Genomic DNA, 23,442 nt, shown 5'->3' with positions numbered 1-23,442 from the left:
TGCAACTGGTTGCCATGTAAAGCACTCTGATCCCTTCAGGTCGAGTTTGTGCTATAGAACACTGCAATAAAATATATATATAAAAAAACAGTGTTGTGGGAGCGGTAAGAGGGGGCGGCACGGGGAGATTAAGTGGCAGCAAAGGTGCAAAAAACAAAGCTGTGTTGTGGACAGGCGCGGTGCGTCCATTGGGGTGTTGCCCCCCCCCCCCCCCCGCCCGCAGCTGCTCCCTCGGCGTCTCTGAACTTAAGTAAACTCTCAGTTTACTTAAGTTCAGAGACGCGAGGGAGAACTGACAATCATGTCAGTCAGCATGACGTCGGACCGCCCAGTCCCTTCAGAGTCTGAAGGGGGTGGGCGGTCCGGCGTCATGTTGACTGACATGCATTGTTGGTCAGACCGTCACCAGGGGCATGCAGCAGCAGTGCACAATGCACAAGTGCGCATGAGTGGGAAAGGTCGTAGAATTTTTCCTCCGTACCCAGTCATGCGCACTAGTGGCTGCACAGGCTGGCGCATGCCTATTAGGAGATCGAGGGTTGAGCAAAGGCTCAAACCTCCGTCTCCTAATGGGCAGGCGGGCGGAGAGTAACCATGCCCTCAGCCAATCCTGGCGCTGCTGGCAGCGCCAGGATTGGCTGAGAGGGTTTGCCACTTGCCAGCACCAGCAGTGATGCTGCTGCTGTGCTGTTCCCGAGTGTAGGCGCCAACGGACCCGAGGCGGCCCGGACCTGGTCAGGTAGGATTTCTTTTTAATTTTATTTTAAAGCTCCCACCCCCGGCCCCCACCCCCGCACGACTCTCCCCTCCACCCCCGTGACACCCCCCTCCCGAGAGAGAGCGAGAGAGTGTGTGAGTGTATGAGTGTGTGAGTGTGCGAATTGGGTGCAAAGGTTTCCAAAGCATTCCTATTGTTCGTGTCAAGGGGGTAGAAAAATGAACTTCGACATCAGAAAAAAACAAATCTGGCACATAACAAAAGTTTATTAAATGAAGATATGTTTGTGACTCGGCTCCACAGACCCAGAGTGACCGTGCACTTCACTACGATTGGATGTTCGGAAATGTTCACTATCATGGCGCTACTGGCGGTAATCCGCCTTTGGAACATTAGACAAAGCTGTCTTTCTTACCAGGAATCGGGCCTTACTGGGAGCAGCTTTAATGCACCTGAAAAACCTGTTTCTACGAAGAAAATAATGGATGGATGAAAGCTCTCAGGTGTTTGGCATGGAGCATGGCTAGCGCTGAACACTGTAAAAAATATTTTCACTCGGTCATTGCTCCAGTTTTCTGAAAGCATTTTTGTTCAAAATATTATCGACACAGGATTTGGTGAAAAACTAGGATGCATGCCGAACAGCTAAAGGAGGTGCGTCTGGTGCAGATTGGGGTGTACAAAATCTCCCTACTTCCACGGATAGAGTAATTTCACAGTTACACACACATACACTCATCATACACTTGGGCCCATTTTACTAACATACGCTCAAATACTCTACCAACACTGAACCTGTGGAAAGAAAAACTCCCAAACACCCTGCATCTACACTGAGGTCGATAAGACCTAATTGTGACTGTCCTGAGTCATGATCTAAACAATCTATACAACAATAATCAAAATAGAGTACTCAATAATTAACAAGAAATAATAACCAACACAGTATCTCAAATAATGGTAATTTATATAAAATTAGTCAAAGAAAAATCAATCAGAGTAAATCATTATTTTCATAATTACCTATTCTAACTAAATGTCAGAAAGGGTCAGGACAGGTCTCTCGGTAGAAGTCTCCCAAGTCGCCGTCCTCACAGCATAGATCCTCACCAACGCAGGTTTGGGAAGAAGTGGCCTCAGAATCCAAAATGCAACGAACGAACCCTCTCTAAGCTAACAATATTTATAATGAATTAAACAATAGAAGGCAACATAAAATGTTTTCGATATCCGCTGAACCGCTGAGCAAAGCGAGCAGGAAAGGATGTAGCATCGCTACATTTGGAAAATCTCCGCTCAGAAAAATCACAAAAATAAAAAGACGGAACACGGAACTAGAATTTGAAAAAGTATCTTTTCATGCTCACATTTCCTCGGAACCAACATTATGATCTCAGAGTTCATTCATTATGGCTCCTTTGTCCTCCAAGGTTGCTCAGATGTATTTGGATATTCGCCCAGAACTGCTGTCCTCACGGAAAACTTTAACCAGGCGAAGACTGTGGTCAGATGACTCTCGACCATGTTCAGCAAGGCCTTCTCATCACAAATCATTCACTCGAGGCCAGGCTGCAAACGGCAGCCATTTTATACTAGGCCAGAACGTACCATCTTAATTAAAAGAGACAAAAACAACGTTACCACAGCATAGTGATTAAACAGTGTTAACCCCACTAATACCCTTATGTGTATGTAATTATCTAGCCTTCGCAACACAAGAAAAACATCAGTACATGACATTTAAAAGCGTTTTCGTGCTTTAAAATAAACAGCACTCAGCAACATTTATTAATAAAACATGCACATTATTAATAAACGACACAAATGCTTCCCCACGTATAGTTTTCTCTTGTTATTTCTTGTTGGTTAATTAGAACACTTACACAAAACAAATAATTAGTAATTATAAATTAATAATTTTAATTTCTTTCGACAATAGACAAACCAGAGCTTTAAAAACCCAATAGATTTTCAACAGAAAACTCTGCTCCAGCAATCCCCCCTTTGGTGATATTATCACCAAATAAACAACCCAAAAAAAAAAATTTGTAAAATTTAAGTCCCAATTTTTAGGAGAAACTGGAAATGTCTTTTTCTTTTTCACAACACTAGACACCAGACTCCCTTTCATCATCCCTCTTTGTCTCCAAATAAACACTCTCCCTCAATTCTTCTAATTCTATTTCTTGTGGATCTCTTTTTCTTTTATTTCTCCTTTCAATATTTCTTCTAATTAATTTCTTTTTCCCTCCCTTGTTTTTACAACACAAACACACCAATCTTAGTATCAATAAAGCAACAATTATACAAGTCAAAGGAAACAATATCTTACCTATAATAGTACTACCTATCTTTGCAATAAAATTCTTAACAGCAACTATTTTATTAGCTATTTTAGTCCAAATACTCTCAACTTCCAGTGGTACTAATTCTTCATGCAAATCAGTAATATTTTTGATATAGACCTTCAGGTCTTTGCTTTCGTCTGGAATGTAAGTGCAACAATGTTGAACTTTCAATATTCCACAGACCCCACCTTCTTTGGCTAATAAAATATCAAGGGCAAGTCGATTTTGCATAGACATGGCACGTACGGCAATCAATTCCGTATTCACCAAAACAAACCCTCCAGCGGTATTTGTCGATAAGCGATCCACCACTGTTGACAGTTTCCGAATTCCATATGCATTCAAAGAAATTCCCACTGCTGGAATTAAAGCTCCAAAAATGTCACCCACTATTTCTGACCAAGTTTCTCTCTTAAAACGTGTTAGTAAATTAATATGTTCTACATCTTCTATTCTATCTATATGAAAAATCTTTGGAAAGACCAGGCCTACATAACACGTGCCATACCAATGGTCAGGCAACTTGTAATAAGCCTTATTCCCACAAACATAATACACTCCTGGGAAAACTGGATCCTCTCCTCCTCTAAAACCCCATCCTGTCGCAATGAAGTATGTATCATGACACTCACTAGTCCCAACAAAGTATGTATCATATTGGGATTTCTTTCTTGTAATGCACAGCTTACCCTTCTGTGGTGCATCTAAAGCTAAAGTTGGACTAGCTCCATTTCTCAATTCTTTTCCCATCTCAATGTCCCAAATTGTCTCACTCACTTTGTATTTCCCTGCCTTTTCATGCATGCTCAATCTCCTTTCCTCCACCATGTTTAGAAAAGCTTTCTCCTCTTCTTTCAAACTGCAAGTTAAATTATTCTTAAAAATGTAATCTAATGTTAATTCTTCTTTCTCAATAAAAATCTCACCAAAAATGTTAGCTTCTTTAGCTGGATTCAGCTTTTCATTCATAGGCAATTGCCCAAAAATACTATCTTTGTTAGACATCTTATAATCTATTTTCCCTAGCAAATAAAAAACACTACTTAACACACTACAAGAAATTCCATACGTAGCTGGTAAATGGTGATAAGTAACACCCTCTGAAACGGATGCAGGTAATTGCATACAAACGTAGCAATCCCTCACTTCCATTGTCTTCACATATTCATACAACAATTTCGAAAAAACATTGCTAGAAAAATCATTAATTGACCTATCTTTATGCATGTAAGTATTACTAATTCTAGTTGGAACTACTTTTTGTGAACTCTTCTCTACATTAGTCTCATTCTCAGTATGTATTTCAAATGTACCTATTGTAACTCTAAATGTAACTAATAAAGCTAAAACACCCCATAATAGCATCAATAATCCAGTACAGCAACAGCACATTCTACACCATCTTTTCAAGAAGGCACATCTACTTTGATTATTCTCTATGTTAGCCATTTTACTACTTTGACCGTGTCTTTTGACTTAGCCTCTACTACTCCACTACTGTATTACTCTTTATTTCTGGATTACTTCAAACAGCTGAATTTCAGACTTTCCTCCTTTTCACTTTTCTCCAAGTGATTTCTTCAGTTCACTCAATTTGGATATTCATCACTTTTCACTCCTTCTTCTTCAGCAACATCAAATTGTATCAGATCATCAACAACATCCTGTGCATCCGACTCTTCTCCAATGTCAGTCAGGATAACTTTTAAGATTCCAACAGATTTTTCCTCTTCCTCAACCACTTTTCTCAAGATCCCCTCCGGATTGTCTCGATTCACTGTTTCTTCTTCCTCTCCTCCTTCAGACAGTGCCACATAAGACCATTCCGGTGATCTGTACTTTTGGTTGGGTTTTCTAATTCTCTTTATCTCCTCAGGTTCTCTTGACTCCTTTTGCTCCTTTCGTTTTACTTCGTTTTGACTCGACACCTCATTCACTTGTTCAGCTTTCGATGTATTTGCTCTTATCAGTCTGTATCTTAGCCTCTTTACTCTGTTGTTAGGCCAAAAATCTCCTCTTACAACCTTTTTCGGTCTTGTTTCTGTATTATTTCTTTCTCCAATCCAAGTTCTCTTTCTCAGAACTCGACCTTCTGATTTTTCATTCTCACTTTCATCCGATTCTGTCTCAAATGCCTCTTGTTCTTCAGCAGTTTTCTTTCGCTCCACAGTCTTTTTCACCACTGATTGAGACTTCCCTACTTCTTTCCCTCCTCGAGTCTCCAACACGCAATCTTCTTGCTGTCTACTTGTCCCTTCACCTAGCTTATCAGGAATGTTCCCTACACCTCCTCGGGGGTCTTCCGCAATCTGTCCCTCACTATCTTCTTCTGACCCTACTTCTTCAGGTATAATCTCAAGTGGTTCTTCAGTCTCCTCTTCTGATTCAGGAGTCTCTGTGGAATTACTCTTTTCTCTTCTTTTTCCTCCACTGCTTTTTGGAACTTCAGGCTCTCTTACAGAATCTGATCTCTTTTCTGAGACTCTCAATGGTTCTCTTGAAGTCTTTTCTACTTCTTTTCCTGAACTTTGATTTTTTCTCACTGGTTCTGGGTCTTCATCATCACTGGAATCTGATTCTTCAAAATACTCCTTGCCAGTCCCATCTTTTGGGTTTGGAACTCTCAGAGTATGACTCGCATGTACCCAGTTTTTCACACCAGCACACTTCACTGCAGTTGTCGTAGTCAAAATAACTTGTCTTGGCCTTCCCCACCTTGGAACCAAGCAATTTCTTCTTCTGTGTACTTTAATCCTCACCCAGTCCCCTGGACTCAGATCATGAGCTTGCTTCTTCTCAAGTGTGGTAGCTTCTTCTCCAACCTGGTGAAACACAGAATGAACTGCGTCAGCCAGGCCTTTACAGTAATCCAAAATCATGTCATCAGTTATTGTCATCAACTTATTGACAGGCACATATGCATGTCGCATTGCGCGTCCCATCAAAATTTCGTGCGGACTTAACCCAGTAGTTCTATCTGGAGTAGATCTAATAGTCATTAGCACTAGAGGCAAGACATCAGGCCATTTCATTCCAGTGGCTAAACACATCTTACCAATCCTGTTCTTGATTGTGCCATTTATCTGCTCAACAACACCAGAAGCCTCTGGCCTGTATGCACAATGTAGCTTTTGCTGTATGCCCAATGCTTCACAAATCAAACTCATGAGCTCATTATAGAAGTGTCCACCTCTATCAGACTCAATCGTTACTGGAAACCCGTACCTAGGAATCAACTCTCTTAACAGTAACTTTGCCACTGTTATTCCATCATTTCTCCTAGTCGGATAGGCCTCCACCCATCTTGAGAACAAACAGACTACCACTAGAACATACCTCAGTCTGTTCACTTGGGGCATTTCAATGAAATCTACCTGCATTCTCGTAAAAGGACCACCTTCTCTACCTATCGTTCCCAGACTCACCACTGTCTTTTTCCCAGTGTTAAATTGCTGGCAAATCAAACATCTTTGACAGATGCTTTCTGCAATTGTCCTGAACTTTGCATTGTACCAAGTCTGTTTAAAAGACCTGATCATCGCATCCCTTCCCAAATGTCCCTGACCATGATACATCCTTGCCATTGTCGACAGCATGGAATTAGGCATGACTGGTCTGCCATCTCTATAGACCCAAACATGGTCTGTTTCTCTTGGGGCACAACCTGCCTTGATCCAGTCTTTCTTTTCTTCCTTTCCTGCCTCATCCTGCAACTGTTTCACTTCATCCCACGTTTCTAGGACATTAGTAAACATCACAGAACAAAAAGACATTTCCCCTTCTCGTTCCCTATTAATCGAGTGATTGTTCTTAGCACAATATTGTGCAATGTCGTTAGCAAATCTGTTTCCAACTGTCACAAAATCATCTCCTTGTCCATGAGCAGCACATTTCACAACTGCTAATTCTTTAGGCAGCTGTATCGCCTCAAGCAATTTCCCAATCACTTCAGCATTCTTTATTAGAGTCCCACTCGACGTCAAGAAACCTCTCTGTAGCCAAAGTTGGCCAAAATCATGCACAACTCCAAATCCATACTGACTATCAGTCATCACAGTCACTCTCAAATCTTTCCCAATTTCACAAGCTTTCGTCAATGCCACCAATTCTGCAACTTGTGCAGATTTCACTCCTTTCAATGGTGATGCTTCCATCACTTCTGAAACCTTGCACACTGCATATGCTGCACAAAGCACACCCTCATCATTCCTCAGGCATGATCCATCTACAAACAGCACATGATCACTCTCAAGTAAGGGAAGATCCCTTATGTCTGGTCTCGGTTTTGTACAGTAATCCAGCACATCCAAACAATTGTGATCATCTTCTGTCTTCACACCCACATTTTCAATATCCGGTAACAATGTCGCTGGATTCACATTCACACATCTCTCCAAAGTCACATTTGATGCTCCCAAAATGACTTTCTCATATTTAGTCAGCCGACTATGTGACGTGTACTGAGTTCTGCTTCTTGTCAAAAGAATTGCCACATTATGAGGTACAAATACCCTTACAGGATATCCCATTATGATTCCCTCACTCTGTTCCAGACTTCTGCATGTTGCAGCCACAGATTTTAGACAACCTGGTAAACCCACAGCTACAGGGTCAAGTGTCGATGAGAAGTACGCAATAGGCCTTCTCAGTAATCCATGCTTCTGGATTAACACTGAAAGTGCACATCCATTTCTCTCACTGCAGTACAATTCAAACTCTTTCTCATAGTCTGGCATACCCAAAGCAGGGGCTTCACACATTCTACTCTTTAGCTCCTCAAATGCTGCCATTTGTTCTCCATCTAGTTCCAATGGATCTGTCATCTCACTTTTTGTCAGCTTAATCAATGGCTTTGCTATCAGCGAGAAATTAATTATCCACTGACGACAATAACCCACCATTCCCAGGAACATTCTCACTTCCCTTTGGGTCTTTGGGGCTTTCATTTCTCTGATAATTTTGATCCTGTCATCAGTCACTTTTCTCAGACCTTTTTCAATATTGTGTCCAAGATAATGCACCTCTTTCTTGCAAAATTGCAATTTAGCTGGAGATACCTTTAACCCTCCATCTGCCAGATGATTCAGTAAAGCTATGGTATCTACTTCACAAGCTTCACGTGTCTTTGATGCCACAAGTAAGTCATCAATATATTGCACTAGTACTGAGTTTTCAGGCATGATCAAACTCTCTAATGACTTTTTCAATAACTGATTGAATATCGAAGGACTCTCCGTATACCCCTGTGGGATACGACACCATGCTAAAATACGCTGGCCAAACCTAAATGCAAAAATCGGCTGGCTGTCATGATGCAATGGAATTGAAAAGAAAGCATGACACAAATCAATCACTGTGTACCACTCAGCATCATGTGGAATCTGATACAAAATCACTGACGGATTTGGCACAATAGGACAACATGCCACCACAATTTGATTAACTTTTCTCAAATCCTGTACAATCCTGAACTTCCCATTAGGTTTCTTTAGCCCCATTATCGGTGAGTTACACGGGCTACTCAGTAATTCTCTCAAAACTCCCTGCTGAATCATTTTCTCAATTATAGGAGTTATTCCTTCAATTATTTCTGGTGTCATTTTGTACTGAGGAATGTTAGGATAAGTAATTCCCTCTTTCACTGAAATTTTCACAGGATCTACATTATTCATCAATCCCACATCCTCTCCAGTAAAATCCCAAACTGTCCTTTTCACTGTGTCTCTCAGCTCTTGAGGCAAATCCTCCGGATCAAACACAGCATATGCACCAATTAACTCACTCTCTCTATTTTCTAGAGTCACTCGGTACAAAACATCCTCATCTGGTGTTTCAAAAGCTATTCCATCCGGTGTACAAAAAATTGTACAATTCATCTTACAAAGTAGATCCCTACCTAACAAGTTCACTGGACTAGTGTCACAGACAATAAATCTGTGCATGTTTGAAAATTTCCCTATTTGTACTCTTACTGGTTCAGTAAGACGTGTCTTGATTTGTGTATTGGCTACACCAACTACTTGGATTGCTTCATCCGAGAGAGGAAGATTTCTAATATCTGTTGACCTGACAGTTGATCTTGTCGCACCTGTGTCTACTAAAAAAGTAACACCTTCTTCATTTATTTTTCCATCCACAAATGGTCCTGCCTGGTCTATTTCTAGAGTTGCACCAAGTATGCACTCTTCCTCCTCTCTTCGGCACCGTCAATAATCACCTTCAGACTCACTCCCTTCATTCTTTAACAAGTACTGCTGTACCTGGTTAGAACGCCTCGGTTTGTTTACCTGCTCATCATTGTAGAATCCCGAATCCTTATTATACTTTTGTGATCCTCTATTCTGCGGCAAGGGCGGTTTTGGCTCTTGACTCTGCTGTTTCACAACAGAAGTTTGTTGCTGCTGTCGATTATTCCCTTCGTTCTGCACCTGTTGATTTAAGGGTTTACTCTCATTATTCGCTAATGGTGGATTGGTACATTCAGATCTCCAATGTCCCAGTTGGCCACAGTTGTGACACGGGAACTTTTTCTTGGCTTCCTCAAGATTCCCCTTTCCTTTCCCTGCATATCTAGGTCTATTCCCTGGATTATTTCCTGCATTATTCGCCTGTTCCACCAACTGTTCTTCCTGTCTTTCCGCAACTTTCACTTGTGCCCACATTGCTTTCTCTTTCAGCTTTCTCTGTTTTGCTTCAATTTCATCACTGAAGTATTTTGCATGTCTCAAAATTTCATCTATTTTCTTACTCTGCCAGTCCACTGTATGCTCACGAATTCTCTCACTAATCTCAGGTTTCAGGCCATATACAAATCTGTATACAAAATGACTCAAATCCTTGTCACCCAGGTGTTCATCCCCACTGAATTGTTTAAAAGCCAGTATCAGCCTCTCATAAAAAGCATGAACCGATTCTTTTGCTTCCTGATGTGTTCGATCTATTTTAACCCAGTCTGTCTCTTTTGGAGGTACTTTATTTTTCAGGTATACGATCACCTGCTCATACTTTCTCATTACCTTTGGATCTGGTGCTCCTGTTCTCTGGTCTCTTGGATATTCCTCAGTAGGCCAACTTACAACTATTTTACACTCAGCCCACAAGTCTGCTGGAACAATTATATCAAACAGACTATTCAGGTCAATCCACAGCACTTTTGACAATTTTCACAAACCTGTCTACCTGCCTATACCACTCGACGGGCTTTTCTCGAGGGAAATCATTCGTAAATGATAAAATATCCTGTCTGGTCCATGGAACATGTACATATCCTCCTCCAGGTATTTCTCTCATAGGATAAGCATCCACTGTTTTCTCTTTTTCTCTCACAGGAAATGCTGAATAAGTCCTATCCCCTGATTCTTCTCTTTTCTTGTACCACCTATCCTTCCACTTTTCAACATCACCCCATTTTCGCAATAAAGCGATCATCTCTTTAATCTGTCCTGTTCTACCAGCACCATTCAGATTTTCAATGTCTTTATCTGTGAAATCCATCCTGTAAGACTTCTGCAAAGCTTTCCCTTTATCAATGTCAACTCCGTGCTCATTCGCTATTGCTCTTAATCTGTAATGTGTATTTTTAGCTCTCCAGGTGATATTTTTACACATAAATAACAATTCACCATCATGATGATTTTTTAGAATTTCTGTAGGAACTGTCCCTGCAACAAGCTCTTCTAATTCTATACGTAACCTAGCCACATCAATTGCCTGTGAATCTTTATCCCTCTTTTGAAGAACTTTCATCCATTCATTCAAATCCTCAGCTGTTATTTCAGTAGATTTTCTCACTGGAACCACTTTCTTCTGCGGTTCTAAAATCGGCATCCCTGAACAACTAGCTTCACCAGCATTCAATCCTGAATTAGACTGTATCTCTAATCCTTCACTGCATGTCTCATGTCTAGATTGTCTCAAATCATCATTTTCTGTCCTTTTTCCTGAATCTCCTGAAGGACCAGCCAAACTTGTCAATCTATTCCCAACATATGGAACCACCAAACTATTTTCACCCATCCTCTGTTTATCAAAAACAGGCATAACCGGACCTATGGTTACAGGCACCGTAACAGCTTCTAGATTCTTCGTCAGCTCTCTAATCTTTTCAGTCAACTCCGATGTAGTTCTGGCTAATTCTCTCGTATTTTCGCCACCGCTTCTATTCTCTCTTTCCCTGAAAGGATTACCACTTCTTAACTCAGGTGTCACATTTTCTGTCTCAATGATACGCAATGTATCTCTTATCGGAGAAACAACTGGTGTGCTCTCTTCTGGTTCTGGTCTATATGGAGGTGGTCTTTTGTAAATCATGTCATTCAAGACTTCATCCTCATACTCATTAACTCCATATCTTCTCAGTTCTGCCTCAGGAACCCTTTCTGTACCCTTTTCTTCAACTGTTCTCATAGGGTATAATCCCTCTGACATACTAGCATCTCGCCATCTCTTCATTCGATCATGATGAGTTTCACGATCATGTCTCCTCCCAAACATGTACCTATAATTTCCCCCAGACCTCTGTTTTTCTCGCTCATGTACTTCCTCTTCCCATTCCACTAAAGCCTCAAACTGTGTCGGCCTTGGTCTTGGGTCAAGACTTAACATCTTTTCCCGCAAATTTTTCAACACGGCCAAATTAAATGAACCATGTTCTGGAAATGCTAGAACACCATCTTCCTTTGTATACCTAACCCAATTCTCCAACCATATACAGGTATGATACCCATATCTCGCAGCCATGAAGGATGCAGGCGTTTTCGATGGAGGTAACAATTCACCTTCTCTCGTTTTAACATCTTTATCCTTGTCGAACCAATTTTTAATCTTTCTGAACAAAGATTTTTTCTTTTTCTCTTCTTGGTAATACATTTTAGCTTTTACCAAACTTTCTAATCCCTTCCGTAATACAACTCAATGGTACGATATTTTATCCAATAACAGCGCGACTCACACTAACGCACCAATCCTGGAGCGTCTACGTCACAGGAATATAGGGTGACTCTTTCCAATCCTTGCGCGGCTCACACCAACGCACCAATCCCAGCGCGAGCACTGTTCTGATCAAATATCCAATTAGAGCGCGGTCTGTTTGACGTCAGCAGTCGCTGCAGTCTCTTGCTCCTGTCTCCTGTCAGTCGTCTACCCCTCCTTTACAAAACTTCTCAGTAGACTTCGTGTCAGATTATACAAAATCTATTAGTTACAACATATAAACATCTCCATTGTCTGCTTCGCTAACCAAAGAATAGTAAAGAAAATCTATTTCACAAGAATCCCGTTGACACAGTAGCACATCCCTCTACTCTGCCCTTCTAACATGCATTCATTAATTGTTTCCTCTAGGACTGTTCCAAAGAGTCTTACAATCAACTAAATATATGAGCATTCACGCACATTCATACACGAAAATGTAGTACATACACACAGAATCCTGCTTTTCCCGAGAACAGCGAACAATCTGCCCTACTACAGAATTATAACATACGTTAACCAAGCAGTGTTTACCTCTGCCCAGTCCTTCAAACAAGCTCAGAGAATACCTATTACTCCTCCCGTGATAAGCTTTAACGGTGAACCTTACGGATCCCTGGGACTTAAGACCAGAGTTTCACAGATAACCTTCGCTACCATACACACTCCTTTTATACCAGAAATATCTCTAATAGTAACACACAATGATGTCACTAATTCCGAACACAGACAATGTGACGCGCAACTTCAATTGTCACACATTTTTCTCCTGCATACATACAGGACCAACAATCCCGTCTTTCCCGAGAGCAGCATATACTTCCCTCTGCCCTACTACGGAACTGCTACCAGCTCCCAAATTCCAGAAGCACTACATAAAACTCAACATGACGACTTCAACATTTAGTATTAGTACATATACCAACATCAATCAATAATCAATAAATCAAAGCCAATGTACAAGCAATCTAATCAGATCAAGACAATCATCAATAACCATCAAATTCTGCTACCAGGAAATTGGTGCAGATTGGGGTGTACAAAATCTCCCTACTTCCACGGATAGAGTAATTTCACAGTTACACACACATACACTCATCATACACTTGGGCCCATTTTACTAACATACGCTCAAATACTCTACCAACACTGAACCTGTGGAAAGAAAAACTCCCAAACACCCTGCATCTACACTGAGGTCGATAAGACCTAATTGTGACTGTCCTGAGTCATGATCTAAACAATCTATACAACAATAATCAAAATAGAGTACTCAATAATTAACAAGAAATAATAACCAACACAGTATCTCAAATAATGGTAATTTATATAAAATTAGTCAAAGAAAAATCAATCAGAGTAAATCATTATTTTCATAATTACCTATTCTAACTAAATGTCAGAAAGGGTCAGGACAGGTCTCTCGGTAGAAGTCTCCCAAGTCGCCGTCCTCACAGCATAGATCCTCACCAACGCAGGTTTGGGAAGAAGTGGCCTCAGAATCCAAAATGCAACGAACGAACCCTCTCTAAGCTAACAATATTTATAATGAATTAAACAATAGAAGGCAACATAAAATGTTTTCGATATCCGCTGAACCGCTGAGCAAAGCGAGCAGGAAAGGATGTAGCATCGCTACATTTGGAAAATCTCCGCTCAGAAAAATCACAAAAATAAAAAGACGGAACACGGAACTAGAATTTGAAAAAGTATCTTTTCATGCTCACATTTCCTCGGAACCAACATTATGATCTCAGAGTTCATTCATTATGGCTCCTTTGTCCTCCAAGGTTGCTCAGATGTATTTGGATATTCGCCCAGAACTGCTGTCCTCACGGAAAACTTTAACCAGGCGAAGACTGTGGTCAGATGACTCTCGACCATGTTCAGCAAGGCCTTCTCATCACAAATCATTCACTCGAGGCCAGGCTGCAAACGGCAGCCATTTTATACTAGGCCAGAACGTACCATCTTAATTAAAAGAGACAAAAACAACGTTACCACAGCATAGTGATTAAACAGTGTTAACCTCACTAATACCCTTATGTGTATGTAATTATCTAGCCTTCGCAACACAAGAAAAACATCAGTACATGACATTTAAAAGCGTTTTCGTGCTTTAAAATAAACAGCACTCAGCAACATTTATTAATAAAACATGCACATTATTAATAAACGACACAAATGCTTCCCCACGTATAGTTTTCTCTTGTTATTTCTTGTTGGTTAATTAGAACACTTACACAAAACAAATAATTAGTAATTATAAATTAATAATTTTAATTTCTTTCGACAATAGACAAACCAGAGCTTTAAAAACCCAATAGATTTTCAACAGAAAACTCTGCTCCAGCACGTCAGCCACATAACATAGGGTTCGCATGGTCACTGCAGGATGTTGTCATTGTACGCAGTGATTATGTTTCCCTGTAATGTACAAGCATGATTTGCATAAAACACTGCCTTGTGGCAGGCACTTCTCACTGCACGCCCAAGGACAACAGCCAAGATTTGAAGTGCAGACTGTTTAGCTTTACAGAACCTGCTTAGCACCCTGCCACAGATTGCATTCCTTTTTTTATAGTACATGGTCATATACTTTTATCTTTTACGTGACCATTTAAGTTAAAGTAGCAGTTTTTCCCATTTTCTGCTTCTCTGCTGTATCTGAGACTCACAACTGGGAGTGATGCGTAGAACTATTTAGATGCATCACTTCCATTTTCAATTTCAACAAAATTGCAATGCCCTTTCTTTAGCTTGTTTTAGTGTCATCATTACCAAATATAACTGGTCACGTTTCGGTGCTTGCTGATGTTGTGTTTGCAGTGCATATTTTGTTTTATATGGTACATACTTTACATTTTAATTGCTATGCCCATATTATGTGCTGCTTCTCCTTGTCAGAAGATGTCTTGAAATTGTAGCATAACTGACTATGGGGCCTTGAATCCAAGTACTGCCTCGAGCCGCAAGTAAAGGCGTACACAGGCAGTGAGGGGCTGTACAGAAATGTCACAGGTCCACACCATCACAGACATGCCCTCTCCTTTTTGTGGCCCCTAACTTTAGTGGTTTCTTTCAGTAAAATAGGTAATCAAGTTTATATAAAGTGTAAATTTCGCTCCAACCCAGCACAGCGATGTACAGTACAAACCTTCAAAACACCAAGCATTCAATGATAAAAGTAACAAAAATACAAAATAATGTACTCACTGCCCCACGTGCCACCAGTGCCAAATGATTGACAATGAAGAGCAAATTAGATGCGAAGGAGAAATAGGAAAACGGTAAGAATACATATTGTGAAGGCCTGAACACAATGTCACTTGTTTCTGTTTTTGGCACTTACTTGCATCTCTGAATGCGTGTTTAGTAAGTTGAGTCTTAGTTTCCAATATGATTTGTCGGATTGAACAAGTTGTGCTCTGAACAGCTAGGTTTAATTTAAAAGAATACTTGCTGTATGTTCATAACCAATGCAGTTCAGCTGAATGGTCCTTAGGCGGTACACGCTGAGCAGAAGGGGTTAGTTAACTGTGCAGGCCGGTGAGCTCTTGCTGCTTAGACCTGGTAATAGGCAGGTTTAAAGTGGGCTGTTCTAAGCAGCACTTGTGTGCCCTTGATGGAAGACTTGCACAGTAATAAAACCTTTAAAGTACAAATAATGAAAAGACAGAAATCATAGCAAGAGACACAAACTAAATAAGATTGCTTTGTGGTACTGTGTGCTCCAAAGAAGTATGGTCATATAATTTTTTTTGGAATATAAGGTGTTCAACCCAAAGCCATGAGGAAGTCAGCAGGTAGAGGCTAGAAATGCAGGTCTCATGGAAGCCCTTCAGCCTTCAACCCACAAAACAAATCTGACATTCTGTATTTTTGGAATACTTGCATGGCATCCACTATTTCTTTTCTGTCTTACATTACCGAGAGAAGAGGATTCAGAAACAAATCAATGCATACTGTGACAATGAAAGTAAAGAGCCCTTATATGTTACGCTAGGCCATCATTCGAAATTAGGACTGATCTGTATGTGTCTCATGGTGTACACACATGAACCGGACACCATTGACACTTTAGAACACAGTAATGAGGTGCTTCATTGTGATGAGGTTCCCTGGTGCGGTGAACAGAGTTGATGCATTGTTGAGGTGATTCAGCGGGTCTGCTCCACAACTAGCACATGCTCAGCTCCGCCTAAACAGTGAAGCTACCCAGTACACACTTTTTGTCGTTGGTTTCGGAGGGTGGCCGGACCGTTGCTTACTGTAGAAGGTAGAACCGGTGAGATTTAGACTATTAATGGCAAGCAAATTAGGAGCATTTGACTATTTCCCTCTGATGGTGATGATTAAAAAATATAATTACTCTCTCTGATTCAGTGACTCCTCTGTAAAGGTTCTGAATCGTGAACACACTTTGTGCACACCGCCTAGTACGTTATCTGCCTATTAAGCTATAGGCTGAATTAATCCAGAAATGCAGCCCTCTTTGAAAGCAATCCCTATGCTGTCTGACTGCTCTCATTGCTAATTCTGCACATCGCATTAGAAATAAAAATTACAACTTACTTTTTATTTGCAGCTTAAAACAGGCTCCTTTTTATTATGCTCACTGTGAGGTGTTAACAGCCTGCTCATCGCCGAATAGTGTGTTACGGGCCTTTCTTTGTTTAGGTTTGTTAAAGTCTGAGATCGGAGCCAAAATAGTCATCAGCTCCCAGTGACTACTCGAGTGAAAGTTTCATTTCAGATCTGAATCAAAGCTCCACATGAATGAAGGATTGTTGTTGTTATGGTGGCTACGGGTGCCTCTTACTGGCTGTACGGACATGTGTTTATAGCCATGGCATGTGAAAAGTGAACATCCTCAGTGACTAACTACAAACACACATGAGCCTGAACAGCTTCGATCTGTGTATGATAAAAGTAACACCAGAGTGGTTGCATATTCAAGTCGTACTTTTCTGGCCTATGGCTGTGAAATTGTTTTTTCTTATGTATATAAGGGAGTGTCTACAGAGCGTTTCGTGTTTTTCAACTAATGCTTACAGAGCAATAAACCATTCATAAAGGCTTCGTCAGTCGCAGGACAAACGCACGTGATTTGGTCTATGGGATATCTTGTTTGTCCAGGAATAGCTGGTCGTCTCAAACAGGAGCACATCCATATACCTCAAGAGAAGCTAAGTGTCAGGTAGTTAATGTTCAGAGTTTACTCAAACCCTCTGATCAGCAATGCATTTGGTATGTTCTATATATCAGTGTTGATTAGGAATGCACAGAGGTGACATTTAAGCAGCGCTGCCCCAGGTGGAAGAGCACTGACTGGGAGAGGTGTGCTTGAGCTCCAGGTGGAATCAAGACAATGCTGCTGGTGTAAGGGGTATTCTTGAAATATGCATAAACTCGAAGGTGCTTCCCATTTTTTGTTTTATCTAGCGTAATCGACCCAAACATCACTGTCTGAAAATGTGCACATCCCAGTAATTTGTAAACCAAGAAATCCTAGGGTCTAGTCACAAGTCAATAGTACATGTGAGCCAAACTTCACAATAGAAAAAAGTGTGTGGAAACAAAATAATACATATACTAGAGGGGTTAACTAAGGGCAGATCCCTTTAAGGACGTAATCCCTCACTCACCAATGGTGACATGCTTCATCATAGGGACTCTCCTCCCAAAGGAAAAACCTAGTTCCTTTGAGGGCTACAACCCCCTCACTGTGAGGGAGGAGCTCAGGGATGTTTTGATGGAATGTATTGGGTGTCCTAAGCCCACCTATGATGAGTATATATACTCATCATAGGTGGGCTTAGGACACCCAATACACCATTGGTGAGTGAGGGATTACGTCCTTAAAGGGATCTGCCCTTAGTTAACCCCTCTAGTATATGTATTATTTTGTTTCCACACACTTTTTTCTATTGTGAAGTTTGGCTCACATGTACTATTGACTTGTGACTAGACCCTAGGATTTCTTGGTTTACAATATGCTCTATAGGGGATTCAATCCTTAGTGGTCTTTAAATTTGTCCCTTGAACCCTCCCCCTTGAACTGTTGTTTTTTGAGCACATCCCAGTAATGTCAGGTGCATCTATGATTTAATTTCTTATATGAGACGAAAGCATTAATACTGGGCTAGTAAAATGAATTGATGCCAAATGACCACCATCAATTTCTATGCAAGGGGGAGTGAGTTGCTGGCTACTCTACTTTCTATTAACTTCTGTGTGGGGACAAAGCTTGACTTCCTGATCACAATGGCTTTGCTTTTCCTTTGTCACTTTAGTTTGCACTTTTTACAAAGAGAGAAACGGAGAGAGATGGAGCTAAGCAGAGCCAGAATGAGAGAGTGTGGCAGAAAGAGAGAGGGGTATAACGAGTATGTTGAGCTAGAGAAAGAAAGAGGGACATGGGAAGTAAGATAGAAATAGGTATGAGCATACATACACAGTTATCTCTGCTATAATCAGACACTGGAACAGACCATTGAATGTTGGAATGTAAAATCTTGTCCCGCTTTGGGGTAGCTTAAAATTTTGTCTGCTACAGGAAATTTTAAATATGAGAGAATGTTCATTTGCTTTTGCAAGTCATGCATTGTAGACTGCACTTAGCCCACATGAAATGACACGTGGGAGGCCTGCTTTGGCGGTGAATTGGACATGGAATTTCTGAGTTTGAGTCGCATGGTCAATATTTATGTGTCACTTTCATAGTTATTTAGACTGTGTTTCTGTTTTATACTGTTTCTGCCAATATGTAACCTTGAGCCACAGTTTCGGTTGATTTTGATTGCAGTGGCTCAGTTTATTTGGTGATTCACAATTCCAATCATCGTCAAAACATGGCTTGTTGAACATAGATGAGATGTACTTGCAAATTGTTGGATTGCGTATTGCATTTCAGGTTTTCAATTTGACCAATCTTTTGACTTCTTACCAACGAAATAGGAGTGTCTTCCTGGCCGAGGAGTGGACCACACTGCTTTTTCTCTTATCTGTCTTGTATCAAGACCCTACTGGTCTATGGGGTGAAAGAAAGCTCGAATAAGCAGATACCTCTGTTATATGACTTCTCCTTATTAATGTAATAACTGCACTTTCACAATTGCTTTATTAACCTTCCTACTTTCTCAAATTTGCTTGAAAATGCACCATTTATCCACTCTTTTTAAAAAAAATTCTCGGGGGGGAAACTACGCTCGCTCGCTACGCTCGCTCGCTGCAGTACAGTATGACAATCGTTTTACGGCTCACCACTTTCAAATGTCACCAGCCGCCCTTGGTTGTGGATGGGGTGGGCGATGAGCAACAAAGTGCTCTGGATGAGGTGTCAACGAAGACCACATACACCGGCCCTAGTGCACAAGTGCATGCTGAGATTACCGCTCGCGTCTGCTGCAGTTCATCCCTTAGCCCTCGGAATGATCAAAATTCTGCATTTACTGGAATGTGCCTGTGACATCCAAAAGTATTCACTATTTCAGGCTGTATGAACATTGTTGTGCTTAAACGTTCTGAGACTGTTGCTTTAGGGCTCATAGGTGCATTGAATACTAGGTTATGCTTTTTAGAAATATTATGTGTTAGGTGTGTGCCAAATAACAACAAGCATTGGCAAATCATGAGTGAGGCATTCCTAGAAAGAGTGACCACGTGAGGAGGAACAGGAGAGGAGGGAGCAGTGGTTGGATGTGACGTAATGGTCTGAGCGGCCGACCTTGAAGCCAGGGAACCAGGTTCGAGTCTTAGTATCTGCTCTAGCATCTTGTGATTGTGACCACATTATTTAATCTCCCCATACCTGAAAAATGAATTTGTCCATCTATAATGTAATTAGTGGTCATCTAAAGCGTTCTCATCCCTTTTGGGTCAAGTTTGCGCTATATAACACTACAAAGAAATAAAATTTAAAAAGCAGTGTTTTGGGAGGGGTGGCTTCATGGTGGTGCTCAGGGAGATTAAGCTGCAGCAAAGGTGCTAAAAACAAACAAAAGCAGTGGTGGGTGAGGGTTCAGCATGAGATTAAGTAGCGGCAGAAGCTTAAACACCGAAGCAAACAGCACGGCAAATGAAGCGGCAGCCGCAAGCGTTTCATGAAGCTTGTGCAGAAAGTACACAGAACACTGAACAGCGGTCGGATGTGGTATAACGGCCCGAGTGGCCTACCTTCAAGCTGGGTAACCAGGTTCGAGTCTCTGCTACGGCTCAAGCATCCTGTGATTGTGAGCAAATATTTTAATCTCCCCTGGCCTGAAAATTGAATGCGTCCCTCTGTAATGCTGGTTATGTAAAGCGCTCTGATCCCTTCGGGTCAAGTTTGCGCTATATAACACTGCAAAAAATTACAATGAAAAAAGCAGTGTTGTGGGAGGGGTGAGGGGTGGGGTGGTCAGCACTGGGAGATTAAGTGGCAGCAAAACGTAATAAACACCTAAGCAAACCGCACAGCAAATGAAGCAGCAGCCGCAAGTGTTTCATGAAGCCTGTACATGAAGTAAACAGAACTCTGTACATGAAGTAAACAGAACTCTTAAAAGGAGCAGAAAAAAAAATGATTTAGAAGTTTCCGAAATAACCTGAAAAATAAGAGCACAAGTAACAGGGACAGTCCTCATGGGAGGATACAAAAGTCCAAAAGAAAGCACTACTAAGCCTATTCACCAATCAAAAGAAGGCATTTATAAAGGACATTAAAAGGAGCCAATTGAAAAGTTGGACGATGCCTAAAGCCCATATTCTGCGAACAGCATGTCTCAAAAGGCAGCGCATGTACTGCCTAGGCAAGACCTAGAAAAAGTGCTGTGACGCAGCCAGCACTGTTCATGCCATAGCACTTTTTAAATTATTACTTTTAGCCATGTTACAGAGCAGACGCACTGCTGTACAACATGGCTACAAATCATTGACAAGCCAGTAGGTCTTGTAGATGAGGCTTATTTGATTTACCAATGCTTTTTTCTTTTTGTCTAAACACTCTACAAGAGTGCATGTGTTTTTCATGTTGTCTCCCCCATGCCCTTCTATACTCCTCTTCACCCCACTCCGTGTTCCTCTCTCTCTCTCTCTCGCCTGCGTGATTTTCCCCATACCCCAGCATTCCTTTCTCAACCTTGTGCATCTCCCAACCCCACTTTGCTGTTTTTTGGCCGTTTGCTCCCTCCACCCGTGCCCTCCATGTTTCTTCCCTCACTGTGTCCCCTGTTTTGCTTCCTCCTCACACCTTTACCCCTATCTTGCTTCTGCCTGTTTTCCTGTTGCTTCTCCCCACCTCCATCAAACAAAAAAAAGACTTTTTTTTTAATCGATCCAGCACGGACGAGTAACTAAAAAAAGAAATTAAAGGCAGTTACATCATTTTGTAGGCACGCCTATTATGCTGCCGACTGTGGTCACCAATCCAACCCGTAACTAAAAATAAAAAATAAAGCAGCTGCATCATTTTGTAGACAAGTGCATGCATGGTGCGCTTGCCTACAAAATGATACATCTGGCAGTCAAGCTTTTTATTTTTTTATTTTTTAGACGTGCTACTCAGCATCAGCAGGGCCGGTTTTAGCGCAGGTGGCGCCCAGTGCGACAATGTTTGTTAGCGCGCCCCAATGACCACCCCCGCCACGGATTCCCCTCACTACCACCCTTTACCAGTGCCCCTCAAGTCTCCATAACTGCTCTCTCCCAGATGCATTTAATTAGTTTCATAGCGCCGTCATACTCATACCAGTGTAGGATGTCAGAGCACTTTACATCACACACGCTACACAAAGACCATCAATCATAGGTGTGTACGTCAGTGTATAGGCATTGTTACACAAGACAGAGGATTACAAGGTGTAGGAGTCGCATGTCATCCACACTGGTAGGCAGGATAGTTTAAGTGCTGGATCTGGAGAAGCTAAGAATTTTAAATGTAACACCCTGGTTGGGGGTTTTCTTTAATAATCACAATTTCTATCCAAATGAAGAATGTGGCGTAAGGGTTAGGGTGGTCGACCTCGGAGCTTGGAAACCATCTTCGAGTCTAGGCAGGGACGCTCAACATTGTGATTTTGGGCAAATCACATTATCTCCCCGTGCCGAACAAAAATGAACATGTCTGTTTGTAACGCAACTGGCGCTTATGTAAAGCGCTCAGATACCTTCGGGTCTAATTCGCGCTATATACAACTCCACCCAAAAAAAAGATAAGGAAAGATTGGGGGAAAAATCATAACGGTCTAATCAATACCTTGCAGTTTGCATGCAGCTCTTTGATGACAGTTAATAAGTCACTGTTCTATGGTTCTATGTTAGGATTATAATTTATAAACTGCAAGTAAAAAAGGATCTCTGACAAAAGCAGCAACGCATTGACCTATTGATATCTAGTGGTGTTACCACGTTTGCTTCAATAAGAAGGAACTAAACTGTTTTATTATAATTCACCATCCTCTTATACGGGAACATGCCCCAAAATGGACAGAGCCTGGGGTAAAGAATCAGATTGCCTCCCCTTGTGACGGCCCCTGGGGTCCTGTCAGAGTGCCTGTCCCCGACAGATCCGGGGCTCTTTTACAACACTTTTTTACCAATGCTGTATTGAGTGGCTCTCCTACGCCCGCTTACCTTTTCCTCTTTTCCAATTTAAAGCTATCATTACCTTTTTTAAGACGTCCATACCACGATTCTCTTTGTGCCAATGGTTTTTCAGTGGCAACAGACCGCAATGGACTTTTTAAAAGCCCGCATTTTTCCCCATGCGCGCTTTCCTAAAAACAGCACGAGGTACGATTTCCTTATTCACTTCCCACCAACTCGCAACAAATTATAAAATGTTTTTATCTCAGATTTCACAAACATCTAACTGTCTAGCCGAGGCTGCCGCAAGGTACAGCAGGAAGTAGATTGTGATGAAATAGCAGTAATATGCTGGATATAACTCCGAACAATAAACGATTTGCCCATTCAGTTTCAGTGCAATTACGAGTATTAATCTGCAAAAATGGGCCACAAAAATATGATCTGAACGCCAAGTACATGACATATAATTTGAACACCAAATTAGACCACCAGCTCCTACCAATGGATAATTTGCTAATTACGGTCAGATTTTAGTGCCTGGCGCAGGGATTGTGTTGAATGAGTGGGCGTCCAACTGGATTTTACTTACGACGATGTATTTTATCTTGCCGGTTTTGAGACTTTATACACCCAAGTTTTATTCATTCTTTTGTATACTTTTATGGTTCGAAAAGAAACTGAAAAAAGATAATTGATTGAGTGAGTGGATGAATATAATACTTTGCTACAAGGTATTGAGTACTTCTGAGCGGTGTTGTAAACTATAGCACACAAATTAGTAGTCAATGATGCGCTAGTATTTTTGTTGCTTTACCCTAATGGCACTTCTTTTTCTTT

At 41.2% G+C, this 23,442-nt stretch overlaps 1 protein-coding gene across 4 annotated transcripts in view; it reads left to right on the top strand.

Annotated features, from left to right (window-relative positions):
* The window catches only part of RIN3 (Ras and Rab interactor 3), a 477,167-nt gene that overhangs the window by 204,000 nt on the left and 249,725 nt on the right, over positions 1-23,442 (top strand). The window lies entirely within an intron of this gene.

This window comes from Triturus cristatus, chromosome 9 (genome assembly GCF_964204655.1).
Source record: "Triturus cristatus chromosome 9, aTriCri1.1, whole genome shotgun sequence".
In the NCBI taxonomy this organism is placed as follows: Eukaryota; Metazoa; Chordata; class Amphibia; order Caudata; family Salamandridae; genus Triturus; species Triturus cristatus.
This window is presented reverse-complemented; position numbering and strand designations above follow the sequence as displayed.